This window comes from Ochotona princeps, chromosome 5, assembly GCF_030435755.1.
Source record: "Ochotona princeps isolate mOchPri1 chromosome 5, mOchPri1.hap1, whole genome shotgun sequence".
NCBI lineage: Eukaryota > Metazoa > Chordata > Mammalia > Lagomorpha > Ochotonidae > Ochotona > Ochotona princeps.
In genome coordinates, this window is record NC_080836.1 from 22,497,940 (window position 1) to 22,525,309 (window position 27,370).

Here is a 27,370-nt window from a genome sequence, read left to right on the forward strand (position 1 = left end):
ATTACAAATGTGTAAAACTAAAAACTAGTGATTTTTACTCAGCTATGCTATAATTTATTAGCATGATCATAAACAAAGATTGACTTAATTACTTATTTAATATGAGTCACAGGGGTCTCCGCAAAGAATAAGATCCTCAATTTATTTAAAACTCAACTGACATTGTCAAGTGCCCACTCTGTGCCTGTGACTGAGGTGCAGAAACAAGTTGGATTTGGCCCACACTTTCAGGAAGTAACCTGTCTCCTGAGCAGACCGATGGCATGAAGCGTCATTTTGATGTTGATCCCAGGTGCTGATCTCTGATCTGGTCCAAGCCCTCCATGCAGCTTTCTAGATAGAACGTGTGATCAGTACCATGATGAAGCTGACTAGTACTACCTCAATTCTGAGAGAAAAAGAAATTGGGTTCCATCAATTCCCAAATATTTTTCAAGTGTGGGTTTATTATCCTCCAGGTATGGGGAGGCCAACAGATCTCAGGAGTTCCAGGGCAAAGGGACTTTTCAATCCATAATTCTCTAGGGAAGAGGACAAGTTGGACTGGAAGGGCCACACAGTCACCCCAGGGTTTGTCAGGAGTCAGAGGCTGCAGTAGGAAAATAGGGGCAGGTGATGTCACAGGGATTTTCATGGTAAAGAAATGGTCATGCAGCTGTTGAACCAAAACTATGGGAGGTTGTAAGTTTGGGTAGATCTATTGTATTGAGCCACAATGGACCATGCCCAACTAAACCAGTGTCTCCCATGATAAATGCCATATAGCCAAAGTAAGGCTTTAAAATAAAAATCATGTATTTATTTCTATTGAAAAGACGCATCAAGAGCCAGGGGCTTCTGCTGGGTCTCCCACATGGGTGCAGAGGGCCTAGAACTTGATCCATCCTTCACTGCTTTCTTGGAAGTGGAACAGCTGGGACATGAACCAGCACCCATATGGGATGCCAGCACTACAAGGTGGAAGATTAGCCTGTTGGGTCCAAAGTAAAACTTTAAGGAAGTAGATAGATTTCCAAAGCACACCTCCCTTGTTTTTTGTTTGTTTGTTTGTTTTTTGTTTTTCTGAAAGCAGGAGATTCCAGTCAACGTTAATCAGCAGAATAAGGAACTGCCCTCTGCTTTAAGCCCTGCAAACCAGTGATCAGATGTTAGCCAATCGGCGTATTTTTCCTCTGTGGTTGCTTCTATGTTCCTGTTCTGCCATTGCCTGGTAGGAGCTCCCTTGTATAAAATTCATGAATCTCACGCAGAAGTCAATTTTTCCTATAATGACATTTGTAGACATTTTATCATTTGATGCTGCCTGTGAACAGAAGTGGGATCTGGCTGGTTTAATCACATGCTTCTGCCTCTAACCAGTTTTTTTTTAACCTTTAAACTCCTTTCCCATAAAGTTATTGTCAACAAAGAAGCATCTGCAAGTAGTAACCAGTTATTTTATTTTTAGGATGTGTTTATTTTTATTTGAAAGGCAGATTTTACTGAAAGAGAATGAGAGACATGCAGAGAGGTCTTTTATCCACTGGTTCACTCCCCAAATTTTCTCAGTGGGAATTGCTGAGTCGATCCAAAGCCAGGAGCCAGGAGCTTCTTCTGTGTCTCTCTTATACATACGTAAGGCCAAGAATTTGGACCATCTTCCACTGCTTTCCTAGACAATAAATAGAGAGTAGGATCGGAAGTGGAGCTGGGTCATGAATCTGCTCATGTGGGATGCAAGCACCACAGGACAGATTAGCCTACTGCCACCATACCAGCCCCAGTAAACAGTTTTAAATGAAACTCATAGTGATGGTTACAGAGTATTCAGCTTCTGGAAAAAAATCCTCTTGTCTGGAATCAAATGGAATTGTGGATATATGGTAGTCCACACAGAACTGTGGATGTTATGCACAATCCACCTAAATAGTCTTACATGAATTAAATGCTTTTCAAAGAAAACATATCCTAGATTAGTCGCAGCCAACATTACAGTAAGGCTCCTTGTACTCAGATCTTGTATGTGCAGTTATCTTTGTCCAGTTGTCAGGAGTGACTTCGCACATAAAATAGCGTCAACATGTAAAGGTATTATTTGCAATGTGAACAATATGCCTCCCCTTATATAGTTTTCTGAGCTTTTTCCTGGGAGCTAGGATTTCCAAAGAGTAGTCACAGGTGATTGGCCTAAGAAAGTGTCTCCCCAATAATGCTCAAATGCCCACAGCTAGTCTGGGTAGCAGTGCTGTGCGCAAAACAGCAGCAGTGACAGGTTGTGGGTATCTTGACATCGCGATAGAGCATCCACATGAAGGTGAAACCTGAACAGCTGAGCCGTGGCAGTGATACTAAACCATTTACTAAGCAGAAGGGAACTGGAGGTCAGATTGAGAATTGAGGAGCTTCCAGAAAAAAAAAAAAATGAATGCCAACCCTTTACAAGTGCATTTTACCTCAAAAGCTCATGTCCTCACATTTCCTTAGTTGTATAGTAAAGAGGGGTGCTTTTTAAAGTGGACTGGCTGCTGGAACACAGGGGACTAGAAATAAAAAAGGGGTCCTTCCAAGAGGAACAGTGTGATTGAAAATGCAAGACACAGGAGGTGGGAGGGGAACCTGCCTCTCTCTGCTCAGCTGTTAGTCCTGAGGAATCATGCGAGAATCACCCAGAGTGACACCTGCAGGGCTCACTCCCTTGTCCCAAAGCAAATTCTCCCGGATTGTTGGATGCTGACGGGAAAGATATCCTCTGCCAGGCATGGAGACAAGACTTCTGGGAGTCAGGCAGCAGCTACAGACACTGTGTCCCATGGTAATGACAGGTAAGCTACGAGTATGGCAACCCTGAGATAAGAACTGTCCTAAAAGGAAGCTTTGAGGTTGTACGCCAGGCTCATCAAGCTGCCCTTCCCTCTCAGAAAGAGCGCATTACATGAGGCCTCTCTGGATTAGGTTTCTTCTCCCAGGATAAGCATTTAAGTAGAATCCGGTGGGAAGGGGGAAGGCAATCCTGTTACAGCTGCGACTTATGTCAGGCTGATAGCCTGGTGGAACCAATTGGGCTCCCATACTATGTAACAGGCTGTGCTCACCAGTTGAGCAGTGTGTGTCGGCCGGTGTCAGTCGCTCCCGTAAGCACGGCTCATGGAATTTTGTGGTGTTTCTTTGCTGACATTTCGGAATGGCTGAAGTTTACACTGATGCTCTTAGACAAAGGCTCTCCTAGCGTGACACAGGTCGTCTACTGAAGGTACTTGGGTGAGTAGTCCGTGTGCTTTATGAGCTTTTTTTGAAGTATGACTTCCTGACCTTGATCTTATGTGTGTCTTGCAGCGTGGAGAGGCGCAGTAGTGGTGCTTAGTGAAAGGAGTTTTGAAACTGAGCAGGCTTACAGCAACCCTAGCCCTGCCATGAAAAGCCAAAATCATCTCAACTAGAATATGGTGATGATGAGAAACGTAATTATGGCGTGCTTCAAATAAGTTAGTACAAATATTAGGCATGGAGACTGTGTCACCAAAAATATTAAGTAAAAGTTGCGATGGTTGTGATGAATCTAGAGTAACAGTGTTAGATTTGCTGTAACTAACTACCCAGTCATTGGATCCAGTTCTTGAGTGATAATTTGCTATTTTGTTTTTGACTAGCTGTTGTAGTCTTGGCTAGCCTGGCTTGTACAGGGTAAATCGGATTAATCCATGCTGAAGATGCTTTCTGTGTCTCAATTCTCTGTACTTTGTCTTCAGAGGGAAGGTTATAAGCACAGTAAGAAGATTTGTAATTAAAGTAGAAGGTTCATTTAATCGTAATAGGCTGATTTGCCTTTGTAAGGTGATTAAACAGCATTATGAATTTACTGAAATGGAAAAGTTGCAGGCTTTTTCCTGAAATAACAAAGCAGGTGAATGCTAATTGTTAGTGGTGTTACTTGCATATCCTTAACACCAAATAACATGAGATTTTTGTTTTCTTTAAATCCTGTTCAGCGTTTAAAGTCCCTAATGTTCCACGGGACCTTGGTTGTCAATTGTCACTGCATACTGTCTAGCTCCACACACTAACAAACACCCTTTTGTGTTGATACCAGTGTGGAGTGGAGGTTAAAATTCTGTATTATTTCCCAAATCCCTTCTCTGCTCATGTTTCTGTCTGCAATAGGTCAGGTCAAAGAGAAAGATCCCCCCATCCTCCAAGTACAGGTATACTTCTAAAGTGTGGCTACTTTGAATTCTTAAAATGATATGGAGCTGAAAAGATTGATTGTACTGAAGTTAGTGCTAAGGAACCATAAGGTCATTTCAGCTGCCTTTAGCTGAGCAGTTTTCATTTGTTTCAGCTGGGATTTTTCTAAGGCGTGTGATGGGGAGGAGAATTCAGATTCGGTGTGAGTCGTGGGTTTGTATCATGTGAAAAGGTATGCTTAAGGCCTGGGACATGCTATGAAATTTCTCAGGGTTATCCCATTCTTATAGACAAAATTTCTGTAATAACATCTCTAGGGGACTTGGTCTGTTTGGTTTCTGTAGGCTGCCAGGTATAATGTAGAAGCACTCCTTTAAATAGGAATGTTTCATCAGAAGTTACCATGTTAGCATTCCAAAATGTGTGCATCATATTGATACCAAAATCATTCTGTGTTGATCTGAAATTCAGGTTTAAATAAGTAACTTATCTTTCATCCAACAACTTACGCTTTTCTCTTATTTTCTAAAAGTTTCTAACTGGTGCCTTCTGAAACCCCACACACACGGGACCCCAAGTGTTGCCAATAAAACTCTCCTGTTGTGGCACTGAGCAGGGATACAGAACAGATTTGATCAATTGGGTGCCAAATTCTCCTTGTTTCTTCAAAACTGATTACAGATGAGCAAGCAAATTGAACTCATTTTTGATACTGCAAAGCTCAGAAAGATGAAGTTACCTTCTTGTTTTCCACTCATAGAAATTACGTTTCTTGTACTGTTGGTTGTCACAGATCAGTGTTTGGGACCAGCTGATTTCACTAAGCATACTGTTTTCTAGCATGGCACCATTTGGTTGCAAGTGGTAATTCTTCATTCTTTTTTATGATTATTCATCGTGTAAATGTGCTACAGTGTGTTAAACCTAGTCTTCAGTTAAAGGGCTTCTGGGTTGGTTCCACCTGTTAGCTATTGTGCATTGTGCTGCTATAAACAAAGGACAACAGGTAACTTTCACGCAGACTTTTTCTCTAGCTGTCATGGAAATGCAAATAAAATTCACAATGAAGTCCCTGCTAATCCCTAGGAGAATGGCTACATACATAAATGAAAAAGCAGTAACAATGGGTGAGGATGTTGGTGTGGAATGGAGATACCCTCATCCACTGTTGGTGGGATTGTAAAGTAATACAATCATTATGGGGTACTATATAAAGATTGTTCAGGTATCTGAGGAGGAAGTTACATTGTATAAAATAGACGATACATAATCAGTAAGCCAGAACTAGCTGGTAACTTTTTGGGTAATATGATTTCAGATTGCTAGAAAACTGAGCCAGAACAGGACAGCATCAACTCAGAATTGGAGAGAATACAATGACAGTCATCTGCCTCTGGTTTTGTTAATGGCTAGTGTACTCTAAAATGCTAGTTGTTAGAAACCTGACTTATAACCCACTGCTTTGCTTTAGCCATTTTTTGGGTTGGATTTCTGTCACTTGGAACCAAAAGAGCTGTGGGGAAAAAAAAAATACAATAACATTTTGTGAATACTTGAAAAAGAACCATGAAGAGAGAAAATGGGTCCAGTTTTTGCAGGAGGTTAAGTTGCCGACTATGATCTCGGCATCCTATGGACCTGTAGGTTCAAGTCCTTGCAGCTCTGTTGTCCATCCAGGATCCTGCTAATGCTCTTTAGAAAGCAATGGAAAAAACTGCTTATGGCTTGGAAGGCAGTGGAGGATAGCTGAAGTCCTTGGTGTCCTGCACCTGCACGAGAGACCTGGAGAAAATCTCTAGCTCCTAACTTGAGATCAGCTCAGCTCTAGCCCTTGTAGCCATTTGGGGAGCGAACAAGTGGATGCGAAATCTCTATCTCTTCTCATATAATTCTTACAAACTAAAATCTTAAAAACAGACAGATGATCTGCCACATAGGTGATCTGCCACATGTCTTGTTTAACAAGTGTTTATCTTACCTTATGGCACAATATAATCCCCCAGTAAACACAACATCATTTACTGTATTTAAATGAGAAATCTAGGGGAAAACCTATTAGTAACTATTCAGTTAGGCATATGTCTTCCTCAAGGGAATTGCTCAAGGTGAAGCATGTTTTCTCAAAATTACAGGCAAAGCAAATGCTTGCTTGTTGGTAAATAAGGCTCATGGTGTAAAAGGAGACATTTGAATTTTTCTGGTTACATTCAATATTCTCATTTCAAGTAAAAGTGAAAGTTTTACAAAAAGTTTGTAGGGACGATATTAAACTAATCATTTGGGAGAGCTAACGGATAAAATTCCGCATATAGCGTTAAAAGAGATGATTCTGATTGAGTCCTTTAAAATACATGTAAACCAGTATATATTGGTGTTTGTGTAGCAAAATCAGTGAGACTACTTAGAGTTCAGCAATGTGGTCTTACAGTGAGGTGTTTAGATGTTAGCCACATAAAATTAATCACGGTAGATTTTTTTTAAAGGTTTGTTATTATTGGGAAGCCTGATATACAGAGAGGAGGAGAGGCAGAGAGGAAAATCTTCCATCTGATGTTTCACTCCCCAAGTGAGCCACAACGGCCGGTATTGCGCCAATCCGAAGCCAGGAACCAGGAACCTCTTCCGGGTCTCCCACGCGGGTGCAGGGTCCCAAAGCCTTGGGCTGTCCTCGACTGCTTTCCCAGGCCACAAGCAGGGAGCTGGATGGGAAGTGGAGCTGCTGGGATTAGAACCGGCGCCCATATGAGATCCTGGGGCTTTCAAGGCAAGGCCACGCCGCCGGGCCCCAACACGGTAGATTTTTATGAGCTATAGGTTGATATCGTCCTGGTTTCAAATCGTAATAAGTGGTTCTGCATGTAATAATCATGCAACAAAAGCAATGGTTTAGATGAACTTCAAACTCCCATCAGACAACTGCTGACTTCATGTGTACTGGCAGACCTGGTTATCACTGATAAGCTGCAATTTCTATAAACCAAACTGCTGTGACAGGCATTGTAGTAAGCCAGGTTTGAGGGGGTGGATTAAACTTATTTTATGATACAGTTCCATAGGCTTAGTCCTTCAGCAACAGTCATAAGTCCATCATCCTGTTATTTAAGTGTATCTTGACACTGTAGGTATGGACAATGGTAAAGTCCAGCATCCTATTGTCAAAATACATTCAACAGGTTTCATTGGGAGTTCATCTTTGAATCGGGAGTAGAGATGTCTATTTCTTTGTATTTTCACGTCTTGATACAATGGTCTCTATTACACAGTTCTTCTATATGCCCATATATACATGCCTGCTTACCTGTATTATTGATCTTGTATTTTACATGAAGGTTAACTTACATCAGAACATATATTTGTTTTTTGGATTAGCTTATTTTACTGACCATAATGGTCTCCAAGGGGCACCGTTTGATTGCAAATCATAGAATTTCATTTTTTTCAGTTGCTGAGTAGTATTCCATAGAATAGCTGTACCACCACAGTTTCTTTATTCACTCTTCTTTAAACAGGCCTCTGGGTTGTTTCCATGTCTCTGCTATTGTTGATTGTGCTGCTGTAAATATAGGATTACAGATCCATTTCTTACATACAGGTTTAACTTCCTTTGTATATATTCCCAGAAGTGGGAAAACTGGATCATACAGCAGATTTTCAGTTGACTTAGCATTCTCCTTGCTGATTTCAATGGTGGGTGTACTATCCTACAGTCCAAACAGTGGATTAGGGTACTTTTCATGCTATATCCAACCCAGAAGGTTAATCACGTTAGTAGAGTCTGGACGTAGGCCAATCTCACTAGAGTTAAGCAGAACCTCATTGTGGTTTTCATTTGTATGTCTTAGAGAGCCAGAGCATTTTTTCATATCACCAATAACCATCTGGATTTGTCCTTTTGAAAAATGCCTGCTCACTTACTTCACCTATGTATTTACAAGATTGCTGTTGCTGAGTTTCTGAAGCTCTTTGTAAATCCTGATTATTAGTCCATATCAGTTATGCAGTATTCAAAGGTTTTTTTTGTTGTTGTTGATTACTTGATTGATCATTTCCTTTACTGTGCAGATGATTCTTGGTTTCATGTGATCCCATTAGCTTATTTTAACTTCGATTGCCTATGCTTTTCATGGTTTCCTAAGCAGTCTTTACCAAGGTGTATATCTTGTGGAGTACCTCCTATATTTTTCTTGTAATAGCTTGGTTTCTGTGAACAAATTGAGGTCCTTAATCCATTTAGAGCTGATTTTTTTTAATGTAAAGTGAGATGGGGGTTTTGCTTTTTCAATTGTCCAGACTACATTTGTTGAAGAAACAACCTTTTCTCTGTTACTTTCAGTTCTCTTGTTTAATATTAGCTGACTATGCATGTGTGTGCTTCAATATCATGTTTCTATTCTCCACTGATCTTCTAGCTTTCATTTTTTTTAACACTTAGTGGAATGTTTTGATTACTACAATAGCACGTCTTGAAATCTGGTATTGTGATTCCTCCACTGAGTGCATGTGTGTGTGTACATCTGGGAAATCCATTGTTTGAGATGCACATCATATTGGAGTGTCAAGTCTAATACTACACTTACGATCCCGCTTCTGCTATTATGCCTGGGAAGCAGCAGATGATAGCTCAGGTACTTGAGTCCCTGCTGACCATAAGAGATCTGGATGGAGTCGATGATGAGGGCATTTGCAGAATGGGCCTGGTCATGGAATATCTGTCTCATTATTTCTTGCTACCACTCTAGCTTTCAAATGCTTTTAAGAAAAAAAGATGGCTTAAGGGATTAGTGTTAAAAGATGATGAGTAACATCTAAAAAAACATCTAGATGAGGAATGGTTTCTGGATTCATGACTCGGAAACTTTGCTTCTGTTGCCTTCAAATCTGTTGTGGTTAGAGGATGCTGTCGGCACATTTTCTTCTAGTACATCTAAAGTAATTGTGTATCCACAATTCCAGGCAGTGAACCCTCTTCAGAATGCTGAAACACCTCTCCTAATCTCAAATATGTTATTGTACTTTGATCATTGTTTCAGTGATGAAGTTGGCATTAACTATGAAATATAATCTTGTCTTTGATTCACATATATCTGATGGTAACAACTGTGTATTGCAACACAAATAGTAAAAATGGAAACTAAATCATGAAAGAGAAAGTGATAAACAGCCTGAGTTCAAGTATGGTAAAGCAGTTCTTGGCAAGGATGATGGAACACAATATGAAAATTGAGGCTGGAATTGGGAGTGAGGCTGCCACTTGAGGAGCCACTTGGTTCGGATCACAAAAATGCAGTGTGGACCCTACGAATAGGTAACTCCCAGTTTTTTTTTTCCCAGACCTCATACACTTGACCCTGAATTAAAACACTAAGTGGCATTGATTGTCAATGTGATGTTACTTTCATGGAGCAATAAATTAACAGGACAGTTTATTTGATGCAGAGACAACTTGAAGTCCATACATAGATTTTTTGTTTGTTTTTTGGGGGGGTAGTTGCTAATATAGACTTTCTGCAAACATCTTTTTTTTTTTTTTTTTTAAATTTTTTTATTAATTATTATGCATTATGTGACAGTTTCATATGCTCTGAGAATCCCCCCACCCCTCCCCACACCCCTCCCCCCTGGTGGATTCCTCCACCTTGATGCAGTATTACAGTTCAAATTCCATCAAGATTCTTTCCTTGCAAACATATACCCAGCATAGAGTCCAGCTACTCATTGTCCAGATGGGTTGAACAGTTTCTTGGGGAGACCATTTCTGGTCCAAAGTCAGAGCTGGTAGAATATCATCCCAGTCAATTAAGAGTCTCAATATAACATTAACAGCAATTTGTAACATTATGGAATTGACAAGGTTTTGCGTAACCAGTATGTTAAAAAAAACAAAACAAAACAAAACAAAACAAAACAAAACAAAAAAGAAGCAAGTTCTTAACCACAACCTATGATTAGCTCATTGACATTTCAATTTTAGTTCATATACAGGACCAGCTGCTATATACCTTAAAATGGCTATAAGGTACCATTCAGCTGTCTCGTGTCTATTTCATTTTAGTATTTAGCCATTTGTTGTGTTGAAGTCTAATTTTACTGATCTTGGCAGATTTTAGGATAATCTAGACTGGCTTGTAACTCTAACAAGACATTTGTCAGCAGTTAAGGTGCAGAACATTTTTTTTTTTGGGGGGGGGGGGTGTGCAGGAAAGTCCCCAACACCATGGTAAGGAGTGACTAATCTTTGTGTCCTACCCAGCGAGGCATTAGCCAATCCATGCCAGCTCTTTCCTGTCGGATTTCAAGCTCTACTTTTTGTTGTTTGTCTATTTATTTTAGGTTTTTTTTAGTTTGTATGATTGTTTGTTTGCTGTGAGGGGTTTTCGGAGCGATCCTGATGGTCATTGCAAGGGAGGGTGGGGGTCCAGAGGTGGAGCCAGGCTCGGTCCAGAGAAAGCTCTCCTCCCTGGTCCCGAGGGACGTTTATTGTTCTTCTGTTTCTCTGCAAACATCTTGAAAGTCTAAGGGCAATATGAAATGCGGAAAATATGGCCTGGTGCGATGGCCTAGTGTCTAAAGTCCTCACTTTGAAAGGAGCAGGATCCCATACGGTTGCCAGTTCTAATCCTGGTGGACCCACTTCCCATCCAGTTCCCTGCTTGTGGCTTGAGAAAGCAGTCCAGGACAGCCCAAAGCCCTGGGACCCTATGCCCACGTGGGAGTTCCAAAAGAGGCTCCATGCTCCTGGTTTTAGATTGGCTTAGTTCCAGCCATTGTGGCCACTTAACGAGTGAATCAGCAGATGGAAGATCTTCCTCTCTCTCCTCCTCTGTGTATCTGCCTTTCCAATTAATGTATTTTCCCGTCTTTTTTTTTAACAAACATGTATTAAGTTATATCAAAAATTAGTGGTGCATTTTACACATAGGAGTAAGGAAGTATTCTACTTGTAGGTTATGTTTTCATTGGTACTAGGGTTTCTTTTTAAGTTTCATGGCAGCATGTTAAAAACCTCAAGTGATAGACGTACTACATCAACAAACATGGAATAAACCACCTATTAAATAAATGGCATGTTACACATGGAATGATTTTATCCCAGGAAACTGAGTAATTTGCACTATTTTAAAGATTGACCAAGGACATAGATTTTTTTTAACAATGTAAATGAGCTGTGGAAAGGACAAAAAGGAAAATGAAATATGTACTGAGTTGATAGTGATAGGCCTACTCCCTCACGGAAAACATCTAACCCATATTTTCCATGATGTTCTATAAGCCTTTAGTTGTATATAAATTATAAAATACACTTTTGTTGCAAATAAAGTAGCCATGAATTTTTTAATTCCAAATACTTGAAATATTACAAGGTATTAAGATTCAACGTTAATTTCTAATACCCTTGGAATAAAATTCTAGAACCATTAAATTCTCATCTAGGAAAATGTGTGCATGTGTGTGTACGTGGGTATACTAATACAGTTTAGTAGCAAATCAATTTTATCAGCACATATATAAAGGAGTGGGTCAATGTGGCAGCTTTGATTTCAGGAATCATTCTGGCTGAGCACAATGGTTTTCAATGCTGCATAAACCTAAATTGTTTTCTAGCTTCCTTTACTGGTTATGTAACATGCCAGTTTTCCCCCAAGATAGTCCAACAATAAAACCTAGTGTTTTTGGTTTGATTAGATTTGCACTATTCAGAAATACAACTTCTCCTCAGCTTCTGCTGCTTTGGTTACAGCTGATGGAGTATTCATGCTGATTATAAATCACATAGCACGTGTACAAGTTACTGTTGCAGCTGCTTTCCAACAGCTTCTACCACTAGGCTCAACTTGCACTGTCCTGTCAACCTTTTGGAGGCTAATCTTTGCTAGCAGGTTTAGAAATCCAGTCGTGCATTTTCAGTAACTCATCCCCACATCTGTACTGATGGCTGTCACATGCTAGTGGGTAAGGTATGGAGTGGTGGTCAGGCAAAAAAAGCATTAGCAGACATGGACTTCTCCAGTGTTTGCTGTTTCTGTCTTCCGTCTGACTTTTCCCCTCCTCTTACTATGGGAAGCTGTGAAGTGATCTTCGCTGGAAAGGACAGGCAAGCTTGTGATAAAATCTCAGCTTTTCACTAGACCTTTCCCCCCTGCTACTTGGCAATCAATTTAGACTTCCTAACAGCTGCAGAAAACGAAGCTGATTTCACAGTAGAGTGAATTAGAGTGATTTACTTTAAATGACATTAAACCTTCTTTTTGATGAAAAAGAATCAAAGAGCTGAGACACTGGTTAGAAAAACAGTCATTTGGAGTCCTTTTTAGGAAGTAGGGACCTACCCCTAGATCTTGCAGAGTATTTCCAACATTTTCTTCCAAAAGTTTGAAGGTTTCTGGATGTAGGTTTAGATCTTTTATCCATTTAGATTTGATCTTGGTGTATGGTGAGAGATGTGGGTCTATCTTTTTGTTTCTACAGGCTATCAACCAGTTGTCCCAACAGCATTTATTGAACAGACCTTCCCATTTGCCAGGATTATCATTTGTCCTTTTGTCAAAGATTATTTGGCTGTATCTGTGAGGGTTCCCGTCTGGTGTTTCTATTCTGCTCCATTGATCTTCCTCTCTATCTTTGTGCCAGTACCAGGCTGTTTTGATAACCACTGCCCTATAATATGTCCAGAGGTCTGGAACTGTGATTCCCCCTGCTAACTTCCTGTTCTTCAGGATGGTTCTGGCTATTCGTATGGAAATCAGTATGGAGAATATTCAAACAACTCAAAATCGACATACCGTATGATCCAGCAATAGCACTCCTAGGAATATATCCAGAACACCTGTTTTATGAGAAACCAACATGCACTCCTATGTTCATAGCCACACAACCAGTAATTGCAGAAACATGGAAACAACCAAAATGCCCATCAACAGAGGATTGGATAAGAAAGCTATGGTTCGTCTACTCCATGGAATACTACTCAGCTATTAAAAAAAAAACCAAAATGCAGTTCTTTGTGGCCAAATGGGCCAAACTGGAAACCATAATGCTAAGGGAAATGAGCCAATCCGATAGGGTTAGATAACACATGTTCGCCTTAATTTAAGAAGATATGATGTTATGCATAACATGCTATGTTATGGATGTTATGTCATATGTAGTATATAAACTAAAATGGAAATGTGAATGGGGTGGTCACAGAATGTGGTTAAGAAATCGCATTTTTTTAACAAGTTGGCTGCTCAATACTATGTCAATTAATTCCATAATGATGTTAATTGTTACTGATAATATGTTAGTGCTTTTATTTGATCGGGATGATACTCTGCTGGCTCTGCCCTCAGACCAGAGAGGGTCTCCCCAATAAGTAGTTGAACTTGACTGGACTATAAGATGCTGGACTCTATGCTTGGCATATGCTAAGAGTGAATCTCAACTGAACTTGAACTATGGTTACGCAACAGGGTGGTGGAACCCACCATTGGGGGAGGGTGTGGGGAAAATCCCAGTTGCTGTGAAATTACAACACAATGTAATTAATGAATAAATTTAATAAAAAAAAAAAGACTAACAAAAAAATCATTTGCCCATACCAAAATGGGTTAAAAGTTCTCTTCAGGGAAACTAATTTCTCAACTTTTCAGAATGCCCCATGCCCCAGAAAGCTATGAATGACCTTAAAGTATTTTTGTTGCATTATACATCAAATCTTGGAGAATATCTTGTTTATTAGAAAATGCATTTGCATTGAGTTAGAATTGCTTTTAAGACTAATTTAAAAGGCAAAGTTCTGAGAGTGGGGAGGAACCAGAGATCCTACCTCTTCTTGTCTGTTTCCCAAATGACCATAGTGGCTCAGGCCCAACCAGTTGGAAGCCAAGAGCTTCATTCCAGTCCCCACGTGGGTCAACAGAGTCCCAAGTACATTGGCCAACTTATGGTGCCCTATTCGGTGTGATAGCAGGGAACTAGATTGGAACCTCTAGATCTGAACCTCTGCCAATATAGGATGCTGGCCTTGTTGGAGTATATGTAACCACCAATGCCACAACACCAGCTCCTGGATCATAATTTATTCTTGTTTGATGCTGTAAGTCTTTGGAGGTGGAAAACTAAGCATTAGAGGCAATTCTGTTTTCTTGATCCAGGATTATATATTATGGGATTATATATTAAATGTGTTGCAATGCGGATATCCATGAATCCTTGTTGTGGTGTGCTCAATGCTCCAGATAAACAGAACTGTAAATCAGTCACGACCAGAAGAACCTGTGATTTAGTATAAGGCAGGAGGCTGTAGATGTGAAGCAATGTCAAGTATTGTAAAAAACACCCCTAAGACATGATCATTTTAGTTAAGGTCTTAACGTAGGAATCATAGGTAGATAAAAGGACAAAAGTACTTGGTAATTGGGATCCACTTCATAGAGAATTTGACAGTCAAAATGAGACAATCATAGCAAAGTCAATTAAACAGCTTATTTGGGCCCAGCCCAGTGGCTCAATTGGCTAATCCTCCCCCTTCAAGGGCCAGGGTCTCATATTGTTTGTGTCCCAGCTGCTGTCCTTCTCACCCAGCTCCATGCTTATGACCTGGGAAAGCAATTGAGGATGGTCCAAAGCCCTGGGACCGTGCACCCATGAGACCCAGAGGAAGCTCTGGGCTCCTGGCTTTGACTTGGCTCAGGTCCAGCTATTGTAGTCACTGGGGAAGTGAACCAGTGCATTGAAGATTTTTCTGTGTCTCCTCTTTGTAAATATGCCTTTCTTATAAAAATGAATATATTCTTAAAGTAGGCTTAATGTATCTTGATTTTAAATGGCAAATTTAAAAGTTCTAGTTCAGACTGCAGTAATGAGGTGCCATGCACTAGGTGGTTGAAGCAGCCAATTTGTATTTCTAGTTTGAGAGGCTGGAAAGTCTCCAATCAGGGTACCAGAAATTTAATGTCTAGTGGGAGTCCATTTACCAGTTTGTAGCTGATTGTGTTTTTGCTACATCCTCTCATTGTGTGGGAGGTAACAAAACACCCCAGAGTCCCTTTTGTGAGTACTAACTGCATTCATGCAAACTGAGTTGAGAGTGGTGCCACTCTGAGATGGCTAATACTGTCACAATGAGGTGAGGATTTCAGTGTGAGAACTTGGGAATTCAGAGGCAACATTCCATATCATAGTTGAAACTGTGCTTTCAACCTTGACCAACTTAAGCTGCAAAATTGAGACCTGGAGTCTGACTGGCTTTCTGTAAACACAGGTGTGAACTGACACTTGCAGAGTGCTTCCCTATATTGCAGCCCTTCTTGTTTTGTTTCCTGAACTGAATCTTTGCCACATAAACTTCAGAAAGATGATCCTACTACCCAAATCATAGTACCAGAACTATCTTACTCCATTCTCTGATACTGTTAAAAGTTTCAATTACAAAGGAAGTGATCAGAAAGACCAAAGAGCACAAAACCATTCCAAGTTGTGGCTCAGAACTATCATTTCATGTTCTTGGCTAACTTCACATTGTCTCCACTAATGACATTGTCCAGGTCATGTACTCGATTCTCTGTCCTTCTAGAACTTAGGAAACCTCAATACCTGCTTGGGTTGCTTTCTGGAAATTCTCACAGCAGCAGTATGCTTCAGGTGTGAATATATACCCAGCATTCCACTCAGCAAGCCATGGAGTGATGACTGACTTTTTTAGATTTTTTTTCCACATGGAATAGTGTAACTTTCTTCCTTCTCACATTCATCTTAGATTTTCTAAATTCTCTCCTCCTCAGTGAAGGAAGAAAACTGCTAGGGCATCTTTTTCTGAGGCAAAGTGAAGAATTCTTAATGCAGTCAACTGGGTGACTGGTAGGCATTGTGCAATAGTGAGTTAACAGATCATTTGGGATGTTCCCATCCCATTTTTGAATGCCTGATTCAAGCACTAGCTACCTGACTGCTGCTACTTTTTCTTTCTTTGTAAGATATTTTTACCTATTTTTATTGGAAAGTCAGATTTATAGAGGAGGAGAGACAAAGTTCTTCCATCTGCTGCTTCACTCCCCAAGTGGCCATGACAGCCAGAGCTGAGCTGATCCAAAGCCAGGAGCTAGAAGTTTCTTCCAGGTCTCCCATGCAGGTGCAGGGTCCCAAAGCTTTGAATTATGCCTGAATGTTTTCCAAGGCCACAGGCAGGGAGCTGGTAGGGAAACAGAGCAGCCGGGACATGGACCAGCATCCATATGGGATCCCGGCATGTTCAAGGTGAGGATTTTAGCCACTAGGCTACCTTGCCAGGCCCATATTTGGCTTCTAATCCATCTTACTACAACCACACCTATAAGGCAGGGTGTAATAATAGTTCCAGCACCTGGCTTCCTGTCAACCCCATGGGAACCAGACTGGAGGTTTCGGTTTTGACTTGACCTAACCTGACCGGTTTCATGCATGTGTGTAGTGAGCTAGTGGGAGAAAGGTCTGTATCACTCTTCTGCCTCTGGATCTTGCCATTTTAGGTAAGCAAATCTTTCAGAAAATAAGGAGATAGGTCAAAGTTCTGTCTTCTATGTGGATATCAAAGAAGGAAAGGTTTTTGCATCTAGGATTCCTGTAATGGAGAGAAGGACCTCATTTGAGCTCAGGTCAAGGGAAGTGAAAAGTTCGGCAGCTCTGCCTCACTTCAATCTCAGAAAACACCCCCTGTTAAATGTGGCCCTGTCTTTCTCATCTTCCATCTGGTGTTCATTAATTACCATTAATGATGGCTCCAAAGCCATTTTGCAAAACTAAGTAAATTTTCCACGGAGTAGTTACTACTCCAGATATTAATTTTAGTCTGCCAATTTCAAACAGGTGAGTCTATTATACCTTTTGCTATTCGTCTCATGTGACTGACGTACAACTTTCACAACTTCATTTTAAGTGACTGAAAGGTGCTTAATTAAATATGCGCTTCATAATTGGGAGTTTTCATAAGCAAGTGCAGATGGAGCACATGTAATTGAGTAGAGGAACATAAAAACCCAGTTAGCTTTTATACAGATATGGAATTACATAAAAAAGATAGAGAATCTTATTCCCAAATCTTATTCTTCCTGTATTTTGGGAGAGGGGCAAGGCTAGGGGAGAAGCCACACTCAGCCTCCCAGCTGCCTCAGTCCCCAGGGATGGGAAATGGACAGCAAATAGCTGTCCAGCAGCGATGGACTTGGTACAAAGAGCTGATAATCATACCCATGGACTACTGAGTGATGGTCGATAGCCAGAGATTATTAACAACATCAGACTTTAAGGTTTAGGGAATTTGAGACAGTTAAATATCAATAGTAAGAGGAATTTGACTTGAGACTCTAGAGTTCCTGCACCTCTGCCAGTGAAGGGAAGCACTTCTCTGATCTGTTAGCTAAACCTGAGGATTAGGGAGTTCCTGGCCTGTGCATTTCCATATCAAATCGGGAATGAAGCTAGCCATGGCAAGGCTTTCCAGTGTCCTCTCTCAATCAACTAACTACCTGGAGGTCTAATCAACTGTCCTTCAGATGCCTGATTCCTTTTTTTAATTTTTAGTTTTTGAATTTTATCATAGAATTCTGTATAGTCTGGGATTCTCCTCCCTGCCATTGATTTTTTTTTCCCCATAATGTCACAACTTTTCATAAGGAGTTACAATTCCGTCGATCTGCTATTTAAGTGTGCCCCAACATTGCTGGTAAAGACAATGTCAAACAGTCCCTCATGCTATTGTCTAAATATGTCCAACAGTTTCATTGAGAAGTAGAAATGATTGTTGTGTCTTCTCAGCAGGATACAGTTGTTTCCTTTACTCCATGACTATACATTCCAATTTGCATGATGGAATCCTTATTAGAAAGAATATATGGTATTTGTCTTTTGGGGATTGACTTTTTTCACTGAGCATAATGGTCTCTAGTTGGCACCATCTAGTTGCAAATTATATAATTTTATTCTTTTTAGGGGCTGAATAATATTCCATGGAGTAGATGTACCACAGTTTATTTAGCCACTCCTATTTGGACGCAGATGCCTGATTTCATTCTAGGGGCTTAGATGTGGTGTGAGCAGGCTCTGAGGGTTCTGCTCAACTGCCTTTGATAGTTCTGAAATGCTATCGATCTAAGGATAAGGAAATCCTTATAGGCCACCTTCTGTCCTGGTAGGAACAGTGGCCTTGCCAAACCAGCCCACATCCATTCTAGTTCTTATTGTTAGTACCACAGCCTAGCCACACCTGATTCACACACAGACACAGCTCTTGCATGGCTAAGTAGGAGCGAGACCTAGCCAATACCATATTACATCCTCCCTGGCTCAATGAGCACCAGCAGATGCTGGAGTCTAGCTCATTCTGGTACATCTCAGACCCAGTCCACACCTATGCTGAGGGACACTGAAGATGTGTCTAGCCTAGATCATTGCCTCTTGACTGACTGTGATGCTCACCAGTGGAAAGCACAACCCAGCAGGGACATCCCCTTGGTTCCCCAACCAGGCCTGTCCCCCGCCACAGATACACATGCCAATTGTTCCCCTGACACAACTTGACCTAGCCCCTTACCTTTCTTGGCCTTTGCCATTGGATACAGCAGACTGAGCTGTCTTGGCCCAACTCTCACTGGTGGGTGCTACAGCCTAGCCCTGCCCATTCTGTTTCCATCCCTGATTATGCAAACTGGTGCATATGATGGAGTGATAGCCGAGCCCAACATGATCCACATGATAGTCTGGCTCCTCTACATGCCAGTGAGCCAGGGTTGCCCTGACCTTGCCTGGTCAGATCTGGTGTTGGTCAGATCGGGTAAAACTACCTTGCCTGGTCTAACACCCAGGCATAAATCACATGCTCACCAGAGGGAGCTAAGCCCACCCAAATTCTCCTAGCAGTCGCACTTATAGACCCAGATTGCTCATGTGCCAATGGATGGTAGGCCCCACCCAGCATTGTCTGCCTCCTGCCTTTGTATGAGCTAATGCATGTTGCAGCCCGGCTGGCCTCACATCCTATTCTTGGGTGTGCTTGTGGGTGCTGCAGCCTAGACCAGCCCAGCATGTCCCCAACTCCAGTACCCATGAGTGTCAGAGGTATCCATGCTTGTATCAAATTCAGCCCATTACTATCCCTAGCTCTTTTTTTTAATTATTTATTATTTAACTTCATTAATTACATTGTATTATGTGACACAGTTACATGGATACTTGGGTTCTCCCCACCCCTCCCCAAACCCTCCCACCATGGTGGATTCCTCCACCTTGTTGCATAACCACAGCTCAAGTTCAGTTGAGATTCCCCCATTGCAAGCGTATACCAAACATAGAGTCCAGCATCTTATTGTCCAGTCAAGTTCAACGGCTTCTTAGGTATACCCTCTCTGGTCTGAAGACAGAGCCAGCAGAGTATCATCCCGATCAATTCAAAGCTCCAACATACCATCAGCAAAAATTTACATCATTATGGAATTAATTGACATAGTAATGAGTAACCAATATGTTAAAAGTAAATGCGAGTTCCCAGCCACCTTCTGTGACCACCTCACCTATACTTCAATTTTAGTTTATACACAACATATAACATACATAACATAACATGTTATACATAACATCATATCATCTTAAATTAAGACAAACATGTGGTATTTAACCTTTTGGGATTGGCTCATTTCCCTTAGCATTATGGTTTCCAGTTTGGCCCATTTGGCCACAAAGAACTGCATTTTGGTTTTTTTTAATAGCTGAGTAGTATTCCATGGAGTAGATGAACCATAGCTTTCTTATCCAATCCTCTGTTGATGGGCATTTTGGCAAAGCAGTAGAAATTGCAGTTCCACAGGGTTGAGCCCACAGAATCTGCCCTCAGACCTGATTCTCTCATGTGCTGGTTAGTGTCCTGACACAGCCTAATGTAATCTGCCCCCTTTTCCAACACTCACTGGCAGGTTCTGTGATCTAGCCCTGTAGGGTAGGCCCCTAGCCCTAGCTTATGTGTGCACCCATGAATGGTGGTTGTTGGTGGTTGATGTTAACAGCCCAGCTCAGGCCTCCAACTTGGGTGGGTGCATCACTCTGAACCAGAAAGTCCTCAGGCTTAACCCTTCCAAATTGCTCAATCTCAGCCGGCTTACTTACCTGCACATTCAGTGACCTTGTCAGTGGAAATCCCCCATTCCCCACCTGCAGCATACTCCCTCAGCAGTCCTCGCTTTCTCACATCCCCATATTGCCTTCCCTGATCAAGTCATAGTGCCTGTGACCAAGAGCACATGGCTTCCCCAGGCCAGTCTTCCCAAATTTTCTTATGGGATGGTATGCTGGCCTGGAATTCTGCCTGCCCACCACAGACTCAAGATCATAGATGGATTCCCAGATCTGGTTTTCTGACACATGTGCAGGCATAGGATCTTACCTCTTGACTCGCTTGGGACACAAGTGTATATGTGAGACCCCAGGCATAGCTCATGGACACACCATGCTAGCCTGGGGCCTCTCCTTTACCCTCCCCACCTGCCCTTGAGACTGAAATACATGGCAAATTTCAGGCTCGCTCCAACAGCCCTCAGTGCAGAGTCCCCAGACTTCCAAGCTCATGGAAGACAGTGAAGCCACCAGTACTGCAAAAGGGGAAGGCTAGTAGAATTCTAATCATGAAACTTTGCTTATTCCCTGTCCATAAAATGTATTTTCTAGTAGTAATAACTTTAGGATTTATTTTCACATCAAAGAACATACAAGAATATGAAACTACATATCGTTTACTCAAGGGGATATATACTGAACAATCCCTAGTTAAGTGATTGTACCATGGCACACACTTGCTCAGAAGTTGTCAGGAACTACTTGGGTTTGCTGATTGGATGTTGGACTCGCAGGACTCAGACTACTGTAGTCTTTGCAGTTATCTAGCCCTCTGACTCTGGGGATGAGTGCTATCCCTTGTCTACTTTTGAGTTCAAAATCTCTGGAGTTCATGACAACCTAATTGAGACCAGGCAGCTACCTCACACAATGACCTAGTCCAAGGCAGGTGACCAAATTCTTAGCACTATCTTGAGATTGGCAGAAAGTGATGCTTTGCCAGAACTACTGGGGCTTGCTGATCTGTTACTATAGTAGAGCATAACTTCCCTTATTTTAAAACTTTCTTTTTCAGCTGTCAAGTGTCCCTGCAAATTATCTAGTTATATAAACCAGGCTTTCTTACGGTAAAGGATAAAACATTAAAAGAAAATGTCAAGCGTCTAACTTGGCAAAAAGAAGCCATCATCTTAATGATGTATAGCATTCTGAATGTATCCGAAGGGTTTTTGGTTTTCTCATTATACTTGATGCCATAAATCTATTAGGTAGAAAGGATAAAGAGGACACGGACACAGGGAAGGTAGGCCATTCGGTTACTTACTGGCTGTATAAGAAGATACACTCCTTGCTGTTGTAAGATTCTTTTTTAAAGATTTATTTTTATTGGAAAGTCAGATACATAAAGAGGAGGAGAGACAAAGCGGAAGATTCTCCATCTGCTGATTCACCCCCAAAGCAGCAGCAATGCTTGGAGCTGAGCCAATGCAAAGCTGGGAGCCTGGAGCTTCGTTTGGGTCTCCCACTTGAGTGCAGGGTCCCAAGGCCTTGGGCCATCCTCGACCAATTTCCCAGGCCACAAGCAAGGAGCTGGATGGGAAGCAGGGGTGCCAGGATTAGAATCGACGCCCATATGACATCCTGGTGCGTGCAAAATTTGCCTTGTGGGGACATAAGATGTCCCTAATGAGGGAGGGAGAAAAAATTGGAGGAAAATGGTGCTAGTGTGCAGGTGCTCAAAATGATATCAGTCAGTATGTAGGATCTGTCTCATTAGTATATTCTTAGAATCAATTTCTAACCCCCAAATTCTTTGAGCATTCTTATAGTGGACCACCCGCAACCAGAGAAGTGTTCTATATACTTTTGAGAAACTGATTGTGTTGGAAGTGTTTTTGACGTAGTTACCTAGTCGTCCACCTACTATCCATGTGTTTAAGAGATTAAGTCAAATTTTGGATGTGTCAGATAGCAAAGTACATTTTATTAGAAAATAGGTATAGGTCCTTATGTACGAAGTTTAGAGAAAGCAGAGGAATGGATAATGAGCTAATATGTGACATTGCTTATCAATGAAATGAAGGGAACCTCTCTGATAAAGTGATACAGAATGATAGCAATTAACCCCCCCCCCCCAGGGGAGGAAGGTCATGAGAAGTGTTTCTGAGCAAGTGAAATTTAGGTTGATAAGTAGTGGGTAAGATGTTAGGGTCAGGAGAAGAGTAACCAGGAATATTCTAGACAGAAGAACACAGTATGTGCACGCCTAGGAGTGAAAAAAAAATCTTTGAGGAAATGAACACTGCTAATTATGGCAGTGAAATTCAGAAGAATGGTTCAAGGTGAGATTGAATTATCCGGTCATTCCAGGGTTTTGTAGGCAATGTTAAAGAGTTTGTGCCTGGGGGTGGAGGGTTGGCCTTGTGGTATAGCTGACTGCAATGCAGGTATCTCATAAGGGCTCCAGTTCAAGTTCTGGCCACTCCACTTCCCATTCAACTTGTTACTAATGTACATGCGAAAGCAGAGGGGGATATCCCAAGTACATGGGCCCCTGCATGCACATGGAAGATTAGGAAGAACTTCTTGACTGCTTAGTTTGGTCCAGCCCAGCCCCAGCCATTTTGGCCATTTATTGAGTGAACCATTGAATGGAAGACCTGTCTCTTCCTTTCTCATTGTAACTGACTTGCAAATTTTTTTAAGGGTAGGAGTTCAACTGAGCCACAATAAAAGCTCATTGATAGTTTGAACAGTTAGTTTAAGCAGTTAAACATTGATAGTTTAAACAATTTAAACTATAACTCCCTAATTTTTTTTTTGAGATTTTATTGCTACAATGATAGCGAAAATGTTGTTCAAGCAACAACAATGTCCATGGACTTTATTGAAACTTTTTTTATATCTCAAACTTTGTTCTAATTGCTGAAGAGAGTGCATTGACTTTATTCTAAGGTCTCATAACAAGAGAAAATACCCTAGTACCTGTTTGAGGACAGACAGCTATTTTCAAACACTTCTGAAGGTTGTAATTTCAAGGTCGGGGACCAACAGGATTGGGTTCCTTGAGACCTCTAGCTGGTTAATCATTGGCCATCTGCTCACATTTCCTGTGTGTACAATGAAAGGAATATAAGCCATCCCCTATTCTTCTATGAACCTACTTTACTATAGATCATAGCTTTACTCTTGAGACCTTACTAAACATTAACTGCCTCATAAAAATAAAAAGGAAAAAAAACTCTTCTACAGATTTGGAGGGACTCGATTCAGTTCACAAGATTCTGGACTGAGAATAGAAATAGATCCATTTGCATCCTGGCATTATAATTACACATGAAGCAATCAATGTTAATGCATTAGGAGTGGATGAACTAAAATGTTGAGAGATAGAAAGCAACACTAGAATTTGAAGACTTAGTGCTCCAGATGGAGTTGGGCTTTTTAGGGTACAAAGATTGGAAGGAAGGAAACGAGTGGTATTAGAATCATTAAGAACAGTTGAAGTGAGGATGTTTGGTAACTGAACATAAAATAGGGAACTCAGAAGAAAGAGCTGTACAGAAGTGATTTCTGTAAACCATTGGCTTGGGAACTGTCAAAGCATCAATGCATGAGATACTACTAAGAAGAAACATATGGGAGCTTCAAAAAGCTCATGGAACATCAAAAGATCTTTAAAAAGATTTTGCATAAAAATAAAGATCTATTTTTATTGGAAAGTCAGATATACAAAGAGGAGGACAGACAGTGAGGATGATCTTCCATCCATTGATTCACTCCCTAAGCAGCCACAATGGGCAGAGCTGAGCCGATCCGAACCCAGGAGCCTGGAGCTTTTTTGGGTCTCCCACATAGGTGCAGGGCCCAAAGCTTTGGGCCGTCCTTGACTGCTTTCTCAGGCTAGAAGTAGAGAGCTGGATGGGAAGCAGGGCCTCCAGGATTAGAACCAGTGTCCATATGGGATACTGGCATGTGCAAGGTGAGACTGCTAGCCACTAGTCTACAGCGCTGGGCCCTTTTATGCAAAAATTTTAACATTCATACTGTAGTCAGTAAATGTCCAAGTTCAGAGACTTAAGTCATCCACAAAAATAACAGGAACAGGAAGAAAACCAGGGAAATATATTGTGATTGGGAGAGTTTTTAAGAGTAGATATTTGTGACCTAGTCCTCAAAGCCATTCTCGGTTTCCATGATTTTGTAAGAGGACTCACAGGACTTGGCATATAGAAATGCTTATAATTCTGAATAATCTTGGGAGGGTAAAATCCAAGGGAGAGAGATTGAATCTTCAGCGTACACTGGATACCCTCAGCAACATGTCATGGCAACTTCTAGCAAATGTTGCCAACTCACGAATTGTGTGAGTGTCCACAGTGTTTACCAAGACTTGTTAGGCAATCAGTCCTGGAAGGTAGGAAAATTTCAGACCCCCTGAAAAACCAGAGGCTGGTCATAAACCACATTACTAAAACAGGCAGTTAATATCCTTAACCATATTTTGATTTTTAAATAGTTTTGCTAAGGTACAATTGCTACATTGCAAAGAATCAATAATCTTCACATATCGAAGCAAAATCAAATGTATACATTTCAGACTTGCATAAGAAACCATCAGTTCAGTCAGGACAGTAGGCCTATCTGCTACGCAGCAAAACTTCCTTTTTATCACTTCATTTTTGTATGATTATTAACTACTATCTTCATTATTCAAGTGCATAGCACAATGTTCACGCTCAAGAACTCTGGAGCTAACTCACCTTGCATGACCGTCACTGTACACCCACTGAACAACTCCCTTAGGTAATAACCACCATTCCATTCTATTTCCATTTGATTATGTTGAATTGTATTGATATTTGGACAAAAAAAACTCCCATCAACTTTTCCATTCTCCCACATGCTTACAACAGCTGAGGTCAGGCCACAGCCAGGAGTTGGGAATTCAAACAGGTCTCATGCATAATTGGCAGGGACTCAAGCCATCACCACCACTCCCAGGATCACATTCATGTAGCCAGAGTGGGGAGGCAGAGCCGAGAGTTGAGCTCAGGGCTGCTGGTATAGGACATGGGAAGCTTAAACACTAAGTTAACTTTCTGCTCTTGAATTTTAGAATATGTATTGGATATTTTGATTATGTTCATGGGCTATCTAAAATATTGTAATAATAATCATGTGTTGAGTTTATCCATTTATAATAATGTCCTCTAGGTTAATCCATGTTGTCTCTAAAGGCTAAATTTCATATTTAAGGCTGAATGATGTTGTATGTATAAATTGTATTTTCCTTATTTATGTGTTGATGGACATTGGAGTCTGTTGGTATTAATAGTGCTGCACTGGATGTTGGAATGTAGATATATCCTCAGTTTTTCTTTTTAATTAAGACTTGGAAATTTATGGAGCCTTTCCCAAATACCAGTTTGCAGTAAACAGCCAAGGATGAGCAGATCTTCTAAGGATGAGCAGTTGGCCTGCTTTGTTAAAGCTTTCTGTATGATGTCAGTCTGAAGTGCTACTTAGGAGGATTAAAGCTAGAAAGACCCAGAGACGTTATTAGTAATAATGTGAAAATAAGTTCTGTTTAGGGCAGAGTAAGGTAGGTGACAGAGGGCTAAGGATAAAGCACAGGAAACTGTGTATATAATTTTGTAAGAAGGCTTATTTAACAAGATAGCTCATGGTGGTATAGCAAGCTAATCCTCAACCTGTGGCTCTGGCATCTCCTGTAGATGCTGCTTTGAGTCCCAGTTGTTCCATGTCCAATTCAGCTCCTTGCTAATGTGCCTGTGAAAGCAGCAGATGGTGTCCTAAGTGCTTGGGGCCCTACATCTATGTGAAACCTGGAGGAAGCCCCCATCTTTGGACCAGCCCAGCTTCATTTGGGTAGTACAACAGCATCTGGATAATGTGTTGCTCTGTCTCTCGTTCTTTGTAACTCGCCTTACAAATAACAAAATCTTTAAAGAACACACAGGGAATATAGTAGACTAAGATTATGGGTGATTCTGATTTTGCTCATACATAGGAAAGTCTGCAACTTAGTAAAACACTAGTGGAGACAAAGTTGATTTCCAAAGACCATGAAAAGGAAAAGTATTTTAAGGAGAGATGCAGTTTACCAGGTGGAAGGTTAGCCATACACTGGAATAAGGACTGTATTTTCAAACACCAGCCTTGGTGGGCATTGTTGTTCAGTGGATTAAATTGCTGCTGGAGACTCTGTCATCCTGTATCTGAGTGTCTGAGTTCAAATCCCACCTCTTCTGCCCTTCAAGCTTCCCTTCTGTGTGTTGCCTGGGAGGTAGGAGTTCCAGGCTTTGGGCTTCAGACTCAGTCAGCCTTGGGTATGCAGCTGCTCAACTACTGAACCAGGGTATAAGCCATATTCTTTACCTCTAACCCCACCTGTCCCTCTATCACCATCTTCCTCTTCTATCATGTTCAAATAAAACAAAATGAATACCAGGCAGAATGGATGTGTTCAAAGGTACAGCACTGTGAGGCTTTTAGGTCAAGAAGTGGAAATAGTCTCCTTGTGGTAGCATTGTTTGTTTTTTTTCACAGACACAGGAGATTGAATTTTTCTACTGTGAATTGTACAGATGTGGGTGTTGCAGAATCAATGAAAAATGAAAAACTCCAGTATAGAGAGACGTGTTAGGACTAGCAGTCATTCTAAAGTTGGTGGCTATAAACTTATAGCTACAATAAATGTGTAAATCAGAAGTTATTCAGAAAAAAATGAGATGCCACTGATCGACTGGAAATAGTCAGGCACACCATAGTTCAACTTGGAAAATCAAGTGAACACCATGTACATTGAAAAATAGCAACAGATGTTGACGCAAAGCTAGCCTGAACAGGACAAAGGGGTTAGCAGTGTTAATGATTTGGAGTGGTTTTTTCCTGACTGTTATACCAGAGGATGAGTAATTCCATTTTGTTCAGGCAGCATTTACTAAGCTATTAACGTGTACCAGACACATTCTTATGAGAGAAAGGTCATTGTGCGTAATAACCGCAACTCATGTATTACAATTACAAAAGTAATTTTAGCATCAAATGAAAAAATTATTTGTTTTTCCTACTGTTCCTCAGACAGTAAATTATACTTAAATCTAGTAGGATATTGCCCTGGAGTTCC